Here is a 12,445-nt window from a genome sequence, read left to right as displayed (position 1 = left end):
ACTCATAGACAGTGACAACAACAACAAAAACTCCCTAGACTTTGACGATGACTAACATACCCATAACATGATGCAGCCACCTGACGCTTGGAAATATGAAGAGTGGTACTCAGTGATGTGTTGTGTTGGATTTGCTTCAAACATAACACTTTGTATTCAAGACATAAAGTTCCTTTGTTTGCTCCATTTTTTGCAGCTTTTCTTTAGTGACTTATTGCAAACAGGATGCATGTTTTGGAATATTTTTATTCTGTACAGGCTTCCTTCTTTTCATTTAGGTTAGTATTGTGGGAGTAACTGTTTTTGGATTTCCACACGTTGGCAGCTGACCAACATGCGGAGGTAACTATGCGATTGATTTCCGCACACTGGCAGCTGAGAGTGCCTGGAGCCCGGAATCGCTGTTCGACACATTCCTGCATGGAGTATCGGAGGAGGTCAAGGACAAACTAAGGACAAGCCCCCATCTATGTTCAGAGTTCGTACTGTGAGGTGACCTAAACTGGGACATGCTTAACACCCCGACCGTCCAACAATCTAAGCTAGATGCCCCCAGTTTCACACAAATTATCAAGGAACCTACCAGGTACAACCCTAAATCCGTAAACATGGGCACCCTCTTAGATATCACCCTGACCAACTTGCCCTCTAAATACACCTCTGCTGTTTTCAACCAGGATCTCAGCGATCACTGCCTCATTGCCTGCATGCATAATGGGTCCGTGGTCAGACGACCACCTCTCATCACTGTCAAACGCTCCCTAAAACACTTCAGGGAGCAGGCCTTTCTCATCGATCTGTCCCGGGTATCCTGGAAGGATATTGACCTCATCCCGTGAGTAGAGGATGCCTGGTTGCTCTTCAAAAGTGCTTTCCTCACCATCTTAAATAAGCATGACCCGTTCAAAAAATGTAGAACTAAGAACAGATATAGCCCTTGGTTCACCCCAGACCCCAGACAACCCTTGACCAGCACAAAAACATCCTGTGGCATTCTGCAATAGCATTGAATAGCCCCTGCGATATGCAACTTTTCAGGGAAGTCAGGAACCAATATACTCAGATAGCTAAGGCTAGCTTTTCCAAACAGAAATTTGCTTCCTGTAGCACTAATTCCAAAACGTTTTGGGACACTGTGAAGTCCATGGAGAATAAGAGCACCTCCTCCCAGCTGCCCACTACACTGAGGATAGGAAACACTGTCACTACCGATAAATCTACGATAATCGATCATTTCAATAAGCATTTTTCTAAGGCTGGCCATGCTTTCCACCTGGCTACCCCTACCCCGGCCAACATCTCAGCCCCCCCCGCTTCTCCTTCACCCAAATCCAGACAGCTGATTTCTGAAAGAGCTGCAAAATCTGGATCCCTACAAATCATTACATCATTACATTACATTTAAGTCATTTAGCAGACGCTCTTATCCAGAGCGACTTACAAATTGGTGCATACACCTTATGACATCCAGTGGAACAGCCACTTACAATAGTGCATCTAAATCTTTTTAGGGGGGTGAGAAGGATTACTTACCCTATCCTAGGTATTCAGCTGAGCTAGACAATCTGGACCCTCTCTTTCTAAAATTATCCACCGAAATTGTTGCAACCCCTATTACTAGCCTGTTCAACCTCTCTTTCGTATCGTCTGAAATCCCCAAAGATTGGAAAGCTGCTGCGATCATCCCCCTCTTCAAAGGGGGAGACAGTCTAGACCCAAACTGTTACAGACCTACATTGGGGCAAAAAAGTATTTAGTCAGCCACCAATTGTGCAAGTTCTCCCACTTAAAAAGATGAGAGAGGCCTGTAATTTTCATCCTAGGTACACTTCAACTATGACAGACAAAACAATGAGAAAAAAATGGAATAAAATTGAGAAAATCACATTGTAGGATTTTTTATTCATTTATTTGCAAATTATGGTGGCCCAGATGTTTGTCCACCTCTGTCGCCTTATCTTCAAAGAGAGCCCGGTCGGCTCTTCTCAAGACCACCTCCAGGTATCGCCGACAAGCGGACCGCCACCGGACCCCGGCTCCTCGGTATCGTCTCTGGCAGAGTGGCTATCCACTCGAGACCTGCCCCTCCGGGTGGAGTCCCACAAACTTTCCCCCTGCTTTATAGGCCCTTTCCCCATCTCCAAGATTATTGTCCCCTCTGCTGTTCGTCTTCTGTTGCCCCGTACCCTCCGTATACATTCCACTTTTCATTTTTTAATCTTAGCAATTCTTCTTAGCTAGCTACATAGCCGTCCTTGTATCAGAGATAATTGCATAATTATCGTATTTCGTCGCCCTAACGTAGCCTTCACTGCTATTCGCCCAGGAGCTAGCTAACGCTAGCTAACGCACACAGATTAGCATCACTGTAGTGCTATTCACTCAACTGTACGACTTGATTAGTTTACTGTTAGCTAGCTACATAATCTTAGCCATTCTTCTTAGCTAGCTACATAGCCGTCCTTGTATCAGAGATAATTGCATAATTATCGTATTTCGTATTTCGTCGCCCTAACGTAGCCTTCACTGCTATTCGCCCAGGAGCTAGCAACGCTAGCTAACGCACACAGATTAGCATCACTGTAGTGCTATTCACTCAACTGTACGACTTGATTAGTTCAGTGTTAGCTAGCTACATAGCTGTCTTTGTTTCCAAGATAATTGTGTAGTTTAGTGTGTGTAGCCTTGGAGTGATTATCTTAATTCACTGAGGTTCGCTAGCCAGCTATTTGTCATCCTTAACGTAGGAGACTCTGCTAGCTAGCCAACAGCTAACAGCTAACAGCTAGCCAACGTCTACTGAATAGAACTCAACAACCCGGTCGCATTCACAGGTAGTATCACATTTTGTTTCGAATTCAATCACCGGTCAGGGAGTATCACATTTTCATTTCATTACAGTACAACGGTTTGATTTGTTTGATCGTAGCTAGCTACATAGCTAGCTACATAGCCGTCTTTGTTTCAAAGATAATTGTGTAGTCTAGACCGATTTCCTAGGTTAGCTAGCCAGCTATTGTCGTTCTTTTAACTCAACGTAACGTAAACAACACTGCTAGCTAGCCAGCTAGCCCCCGAATAGCAGCACTGTAGAAATTATTACACTCAACGGAACGACTTGATTAGTGTAGTGTCAACAACGCAGCTACTGCCAGCTAGCCTACTTTAGCAGTACTGTATCATTTTAATAATTTTAGTCAATAAGATTCTTGCTACGTAAGCTTAACTTTCTGAACATTCGAGACGCTTGTCATTCCAATTTCCTTGCATTAGCGTAGCCTTTTCTGTAGCCTGTCAACTATGTGTCTGTCTATCCCTGTTCTCTCCTCTCTGCACAGACCATACAAACGCTCCACACCGCATGGCCGCGACCACCCTAACCTGGTGGTCCCAGCGCGTACGACCCACGTGGAGTTCCAGGTCTCTGGTAGCCTCTGGAACTGCCAATCTGCGGCCAACAAGGCAGAGTTCATCTCAGCCTATGCCTCCCTCCAGTCCCTTGACTTCTTGGCACTGACGGAAACATGGATCACCACAGATAACACTGCTACTCCTACTGCTCTCTCCTCGTCCGCCCACGTGTTCTCGCACACCCCGAGAGCTTCTGGTCAGCGGGGTGGTGGCACCGGGATCCTCATCTCTCCCAAGTGGTCTTTCTCTCTTTCTCCCCTTACCCATCTGTCTATTGCCTCCTTTGAATTCCATGCTGTCACAGTTACCAGCCCTTTCAAGCTTAACATCCTTATCATTTATCGCCCTCCAGGTTCCCTCGGAGAGTTCATCAATGAGCTTGATGCCTTGATAAGCTCCTTTCCTGAGGACGGCTCACCTCTCACAGTTCTGGGCGACTTTAACCTCCCCACGTCTACCTTTGACTCATTCCTCTCTGCCTCCTTCTTTCCACTCCTCTCCTCTTTGACCTCACCCTCTCACCTTCCCCCCTACTCACAAGGCAGGCAATACGCTTGACCTCATCTTTACTAGATGCTGTTCTTCCACTAACCTCATTGCAACTCCCCTCCAAGTCTCCGACCACTACCTTGTATCCTTTTCCCTCTCGCTCTCATCCAACACTTCCCACACTGCCCCTACTCGGATGGTATCGCGCCGTCCCAACCTTCGCTCTCTCTCCCCCGCTACTCTCTCCTCTTCCATCCTATCTTCTCTTCCCTCTGCTCAAACTTTCTCCAACCTATCTCCTGATTCTGCCTCCTCAACCCTCCTCTCCTCCCTTACTGCATCCTTTGACTCCCTATGTCCCCTATCCTCCAGGCCGGCTCGGTCCTCCCCTCCCGCTCCGTGGCTCGACGACTCATTGCGAGCTCACAGAACAGGGCTCCGGGCAGCCGAGCGGAAATGGAGGAAAACTCGCCTCCCTGCGGACCTGGCATCCTTTCACTCCCTCCTCTCTACATTTTCCTCCTCTGTCTCTGCTGCTAAAGCCACTTTCTACCATTCTAAATTCCAAGCATCTGCCTCTAACCCTAGGAAGCTCTTTGCCACCTTCTCCTCCCTCCTGAATCCTCCCCCCCCTCCTCCCTCCTCCCTCTCTGCAGATGACTTCGTCAACCATTTTGAAAAGAAGGTCGATGACATCCGATCCTCGTTTGCTAAGTCAAACGACACCGCTGGTTCTGCTCACACTGCCCTACCCTATGCTCTGACCTCTTTCTCCCCTCTCTCTCCAGATGAAATCTCGCGTCTTGTGACGGCCGGCCGCCCAACAACCTGCCCGCTTGACCCTATCCCCTCCTCTCTTCTCCAGACCATTTCCGGAGACCTTCTCCCTTACCTCACCTCGCTCATCAACTCATCCCTGACCGCTGGCTACGTCCCTCCCGTCTTCAAAAGAGCGAGAGTTGCACCCCTTCTGAAAAAACCTACACTCGATCCCTCCGATGTCAACAACTACAGACCAGTATCCCTTCTCTCTTTTCTCTCCAAAACTCTTGAGCGTGCCGTCCTTGGCCAGCTCTACCGCTATCTCTCTCAGAATGACCTTCTTGATCCAAATCAGTCAGGTTTCAAGACTAGTCATTCAACTGAGACTGCTCTTCTCTGTATCACGGAGGCGCTCCGCACTGCTAAAGCTAACTCTCTCTCCTCTGCTCTCATCCTTCTAGACCTATCGGCTGCCTTCGATACTGTGAACCATCAGATCCTCCTCTCCACCCTCTCCGAGTTGGGCATCTCCGGCGCGGCCCACGCTTGATTGCGTCCTACCTGACAGGTCGCTCCTACCAGGTGGCGTGGCGAGAATCTGTCTCCTCACCACGCGCTCTCACCACTGGTGTCCCCCAGGGCTCTGTTCTAGGCCCTCTCTTATTCTCGCTATACACCAAGTCACTTGGCTCTGTCATAACCTCACATGGTCTCTCCTATCATTGCTATGCAGACGACACACAATTAATCTTCTCCTTTCCCCTTCTGATGACCAGGTGGCGAATCGCATCTCTGCATGTCTGGCAGACATATCAGTGTGGATGACGGATCACCACCTCAAGCTGAACCTCAGCAAGACGGAGCTCCTCTTCCTCCCGGGGAAGGACTGCCCGTTCCATGATCTCGCCATCACGGTTGACAACTCCATTGTGTCCTCCTCCCAGAGCGCTAAGAACCTTGGCGTGATCCTGGACAACACCCTGACGTTCTCAACTAACATCAAGGCGGTGTCCCGTTCCTGTAGGTTCATGCTCTACAACATCCGCAGAGTACGACCCTGCCTCACACAGGAAGCGGCGCAGGTCCTAATCCAGGCACTTGTCATCTCCCGTCTTGATTACTGCAACTCGCTGTTGGCTGGGCTCCCTGCCTGTGCCATTAAACCCCTACAACTCATCCAGAACGCCGCAGCCCGTCTGGTGTTCAACCTTCCCAAGTTCTCTCACGTCACCCCGCTCCTCCGCTCTCTCCACTGGCTTCCAGTTGAAGCTCGCATCCGCTACAAGACCATGGTGCTCGCCACGGAGCTGTGAGGGGAACGGCACCTCAGTACCTCCAGGCTCTGATCAGGCCCTACACCCAAACAAGGGCACTGCGTTCATCCACCTCTGGCCTGCTCGCCTCCCTACCACTGAGGAAGTACAGTTCCCGCTCAGCCCAGTCAAAACTGTTCGCTGCTCTGGCCCCCAATGGTGGAACAAACTCCCTCACGACGCCAGGACAGCGGAGTCAATCACCACCTTCCGGAGACACCTGAAACCCCACCTCTTCAAGGAATACCTAGGATAGGGTAAGTAAGGGTAAGTAATCCTTCTCACCCCCCTTCTCCCCCAACAAGATTTAGATGCAAGTGGCTGCTCCACTGGTTGTCATAAGGTGTATGCACCAATTTGTAAGTCGCTCTGGATAAGAGCGTCTGCTAAATGACTTAAATGTAATGTAATGTAAATAGGATTAAACCTATGTCTCACAGCCCTTTGTCTCCTGTTTCCAGGCCCACCCCTCTTCCCCATCTCATCGACGGCCAACCGGCATACAGGGTGAGGCGCCTCCTGAAGGTTCGACCACGGGGCAGGGGATTACAGTACCTGGTTGACTGGGAGGGTAATGGCCCGGAGGAGAGGTGCTGGGTCCCCTCCAGGGACATCCTGGACCCAGGCCTCATCGCTGAGTTCCAACGCCGGCACCCCGGTCAACCAGGTGTGCGACCAGGTAGGACACCAGTTGGTGCCCCTAGAGGGGGGAGGTACTGTCACACCCTAATTCGTTCACCTGTCTTTGTGCTTGTCTCCATCCCCTCCAGGTGTCACCCATCTTCCCCATTATCCCCAGTGTACTTATACCTGTGTTCTCTGTTTGACTGTTGCCAGTTTGTATTGTTTCGTCAAGCCTACCAGCATTTTGTCCTGTGCTCCTGTCTATCTCTAGTTCCTGTTTTCAACCTTTCCCAGTTTCTGACCATTCTACCTGCCTTGACCCTGAGCCTGCCTGTCGTTTTGTACCTTGTTATACCACCCTGGACTGCTGAACTCTGCCTGTCCTAACCCTGAGCCTGCCTGTCATTCTGTACCTTTCGGAGTCTGCTCTGGACTACTGACCTCTGCCTGCCCTTGACCTGGTGTTTGCCTGCCCCACTGTTTATGTAATAAACATTTGTTACTTCGAAACTGTCTACATCTGGGTGTTCTCCTGAGCGTTGTCACTCTCTCTCTCTCAACTGCATTATGTTATTCTTTATTTTCTTTTTAACAGGAATCGCCTAGCTTTGATGGAAAGATGGAGGGGGAACAAAGGGAAGGAGTACAGAAGTTATCCAGCCTGTTAACTAAGACATGTAAATAGCCTATGTTTTGCTGTCTATATCTCTATCTCTCTCCTTCTGTCTGCCTGACTGGCAGATTGCTGAGGGGCAACATACAGTGCATTCGGAAAGTATTCAGACTCCTTGAATTTTTCTACATTTTGTTATGTTACAGCCTTGTTCTAAAATTGATGAGGATTTTTTTTATCCATCTATACACAATACCCCATACTGACAATGCGAAAACAGGTTTTTAAAATGTCTGTACAAGATTCTCTGGTTTGATGAAACCAATATTGAACTCTTTGGCCTGAACGCAAGTGTCAGGTCTGTAGGAAACCTGCCACCATCCCTACGGTGATGCATGGTGGTGGCAGCATCATGCTGTGTGATGTGTGATGGTTTTCAGCAGCAGGGACTAGGAGATTAGTCAGGATCGTGGGAAAGATAAACGGTGCAAAGTACAAAAAGATCCTTGATGAAAACCGCTCTAGAGCTCTCAGGACCTCAGACGAGGGCGAAGGTTCACCTTCCAACAGGACAACGTCCCTAAGCACACAGACAAGACAACGCAGGAGTGGCTTTGGGACCAGTCTTTGAATGTCCTTGAGTGGCCCCGCCAGAGCCCGGACTTGAAGCCGATGGAACATCTCTGGAGAGACCTGAAAATAGCTGTGCAGCGACGCTACCCATCCAAACTGACAGAGCTTGAGAGGATCTGCAAAGAAACAGGTGTGCCAAGCTTGTAGCGTCATACCCAAGAAGACTCAAGGCTGTAATTGCTGCCAAAGGTGCTTCAACAAAGTACTGACTAAAGTCTCTGAATACTTATGTACAGTTGAAGTCTGAAGTTTACATAAACTTAGGTTGGAGTCATTAAAACTTATTTTTCAACCACTCCATACATTTCTTGTTAACAAACTATAGTTTTGGCAAGTCAGTTAAGAAATCTACTTTGTGCATGACAAAAGTCATGTTTCCAACAATTGTTTACATACTGATTATTTCACTTATAATTCACTGTATGACAATTCCAGTGGGTCAGAAGTTTACATACACTAAGTTGGCTGTGCCTTTAAACAGCATGGAAAACTCCAGAAAATGACGTCATGGCTTTTGAAGCTTCTGATAATTGACACCATTTGACATAATTTGTGTCAATTGGAGGTGTACCTGTGGGTGTATTTCAAGGCCTACCTTCAAACTGAGTGGCTCTTTGCTTGACATCATGGGAAAATCAAAAGAAATCAGCCAAGACCTCAAGAAAAAATATTGTAGACCCCCACAAGTCTGGTTCATCCTTGGGAGCAATTTCCAAACGCCTGAAGGTACCACGTTCATCTGTACAAACAATAGTACGCAAGTATAAACACCATGGGACCACGCAGCCGTCAACCGCTCAGGAAGGAGACACGTTCTGTCTCCTAGAGATGAACATACTTTGGTGCGAAAAGTGCAAATCAATCCCAGAACAACAGCAAAGGACCTTGTGAAGATGCTTGAGGAAACAGGTACAAAAGTATCTGTATCCACAGTAAAACGAGTCCTATATTGACATAACCTGAAAAGCTGCTCAGCAAGGAAGAAACCACTGCTCCAAAACCACCATAGAAAAGCCGGACTACGGTTTGCAACTGCACATGGGGACAAAGATCGTACTTTTTGGAGAAATGTTCTCTGGAGTGATGAAACCAAAATAGAACTGTTTGGCCATAATGACCATCGATATGTTTGGAGGAGAAAGGGGGAGGTTTTCAAGCCGAAGAACACCATCCCAACCGTGAAGCACAGGGGTGGCAGCATCATGTTGCGGGGGTGCTTTGCTGCAGGAGGGACTGGTGCACTTCACTAAATAGATGGCATCAAAATGATGTGGATATATTGAAGCAACATCTCAAGACATCAGTCAGGAACTTAAAGCTTGTTCGCAAATGGGTTTTCCAAATGGACAAGAACCCAAATATACTTCCAAAGTTGGGACAAAATGGCTTAAGGACAACAAAGTCAAGGTTTAGGAGTGGCCATCACAAAGCCCTGACCTCAATCCTATAGAAAATATGTGGGCAGAACTAAAAAGCGTGTGCAAGCAAGAAGGCCTACTCACCTGACTCAGTTACACCAGCTCTGTCAGGAGGAATGGGCCAAAATTCACCCAACTTCTTGTGGGAAGCTTTTGGAAGGCTACCCAAAATGTTTGACCCAAGTTAAACCATTTACAGACAATGCTACCAAAGACTAATTGAGTGTATGTAAACTTCTGACCCACTGAGAATGTGATGATAGAAATAAAAGGTGTAATAAATCATTCTCTCTCCAATTATTCTGATATTTCACATTCTTAAAATAAAGTGGTGATCTGAACTGACCTAAGACAGGGAATTTTTACTCGGATTAAATGTCAGGAATTGTGAAAAACTGAGTTTAAATGTAGTTGGCAAAGGTGTATGTAAACTTCCGACTTCAACTGTAAATGTGATATTTCAGTTTAGTTTTTTTCATACATTTGCAGACATTTCTAAAAACCTGTTTTTGCTTTGTCATTAAGGGGTATTGTGTGTAGATTGATAAGGGGAAAAAAAACATTTAAGAAATTTTAGAATAAGGCTGTAACTTAACAAAGTGTGGAAAAGGTCAAGGGGTCTGAATACTTTCCGAATGCACTGCAGTCAATGTACTTGCTAGGCTAAGTCTAACTTAGTGAAGACCTTAGGTTATAGTTAATCATGATTCATCTTTACATTTCCTGAAACATGTCAAGGACTTAATGCATGGCCTCTACCGCAATACTTGGCCACCTACTCTGTTTTCTTTCTTACATTAAGTGCCATGAAAAGCCAAACAACTCAGGAGGTTGATGTGTTGGAAAGTTCTAAAACAAGCCTCTGACTGCTGTGGTGGAGGAGGATGCAAAGTATATATATGAGCAAGTAGCTCTTTTTTCGAAGACATCCCTAAGCTATAACTGCCACAAACTGTTTCAACTAGTAACGTGGAAAACTTTTTAGCCAGAGTCCACACGGTTTCTTCAAGAATGTCCTTCTAAAATCACAAATGGATGAAGTTGTACTGTTGATTCTCTTCACTGCAGATCTGACCCATCGCACCACTCTTATTCATCATCAATAAAATAAAACAATGGGCCTTTATATACTCTGTGTCCCTGTCTTTTTTTGCATGTCATTTCTGTGAGTGAATTATGAAACAATTACGTATGTATGTATGTATGTATGTATGTATGTATGTATGTATGTATGTATGTATGTATGTATGTATGTATGTATGTATGTATGTATGTATGTATGTATGTATGTATGTATGTATGTATGTATGTATGTATGTATTGTATGTAGATGTGCAAAAAACTGTGATGTAGATTTGTTTTTGCCATTGCTTGATTTATTTTAAATGTAAGTATATGTTGCAGATATCAACTTTAATTGGTTACTATGGAAATGAATAGAAATGTAATGAACCATGTTTTCAATATCCAACTTTATCCCCTGTAATACTTTTTAGAGTGAAAAGCTGTAGTCAGGTGGTCATTACCATGTAATGAGGTGTTAACTATGACCAGTACGTAGTATAGCACATAATATAGTGTTCATAATTATGACCAGCTGGTCAGATAGAGGTCATAATTATGACCAACTGGTAGTTTTGTGGTCAGACAAATATGTCATATTCTGGTCAGTATTAATTTTTTAACCAGTTTGCGTCCAGAAGAATACGTCCTAAAGATATATCATACTGACGTCTTTTCAACCAGGGTATGGATTCATTACCATCTACATTGGTGGCCATTTTTTATTTCTGCTTCCTGGTTAAGTTTGCAATGTATTCTTGTCATCTGAGGAATGTTTGTACCAAATATCATGCTTGTAAACATCACATCGCGTTTTTTTAGCTAAAACTATGCTGACTACTAAGGATGCTCTAGTCTAGAGCGCCTGGTTAAATCTTGCTTAAGATAATTATGAAACTCTCTCCATGGTTAAAGTAGGAGGAAATAAATGTTATTGCTGTAAAAAAAAATGTGTGTGTGCTACATTTAATATCATCATTTTTTTTTTATTATTACTTTGACATGTTGAATTATTTTATATTACGCTAATTTCCCTGTGGTGGAGAAAGCATGTTACTACATACATTACACAAGTTTGCATTTTCACAAAATTGAGTGGAATTACACATTCAGGGTCGTGATTCGTTAAAGTTAAATAACAAAGCAAATGATTTGTTGCCCCATTTTGGTAGCCTCCCATAATCTCTGTCCTACATTCTAGAATTTAGATGACTGTCTTCAACTAATTTTATTTTAACCAGTGATGTAAAAATTATTCTCAGATTCCGTGTGGCATTTGAATAGTGTTAGTTTAAACAGGGCATACACCCCAAATATTTGCCCCACATTCAATTGATTTCAACATCATATAGATAGTGATTAAAGCCCCAGTGCAGTCAAAAACGTGATTCTCCCTTGTGTTGTCTATAATACTGTAATAAATTGGAATAATACTGTGAAATTGTGAAAATTATGATAATGCCCTTTTAGTGTAAGAACTGTTTGAAAATACCACTTTTAATTTCAGCCAATTTTTGGCAACCTGGTCTCAGAGCATTTCGTATTATTCTGTACGTACAATAAATCCGAGACACCGCATTTAGTATGATATTTTGCATTTTGTATTGTTTGTATTCATTAGTGGATGTCCATCACCCATTTTGTATGATATGTTACGAATTACAATTGGTATTATATGTTACGAATGAGCAAAATGTACAATATGTTACAAATTTGCTAAATGTATGATATGTTACAAATTCTAGCTTTGTGGCTAACGTTAGCTAGCTCGCTAACATTAGCTAGGCAAGGGGTTAGGGGTTAAGGTTAGGGTTAATTTTAGGATTTAGAGTAAAGGGTTAAGGTTAGGATTAGGATTAGGGGAAGGGTTAGCTAAAATGGTTATGCTAAAGTAGGCCCGAGATGAGATTCGAACTCACAACCTTTGTGTTGCTAGATGTTCGCGGCAGTAAATTAGTTAATAGATAAGAAAGAGAGTTCCAAACCTCTCTGCCAATAATAGCTAGTTTTCAGATCACTCCCAGACAATCCTAGCAAAATTATTGCTTGATTAATTGCTCTTTGCTAAGAAGCAAACTTTGTTTCTTTTTGACCATTTTAATTTAAAACAATCACAGCAA

The sequence above is a fragment of the Oncorhynchus keta genome, chromosome 24, assembly GCF_023373465.1.
Source record: "Oncorhynchus keta strain PuntledgeMale-10-30-2019 chromosome 24, Oket_V2, whole genome shotgun sequence".
NCBI lineage: Eukaryota > Metazoa > Chordata > Actinopteri > Salmoniformes > Salmonidae > Oncorhynchus > Oncorhynchus keta.
This window is presented reverse-complemented; position numbering follows the sequence as displayed.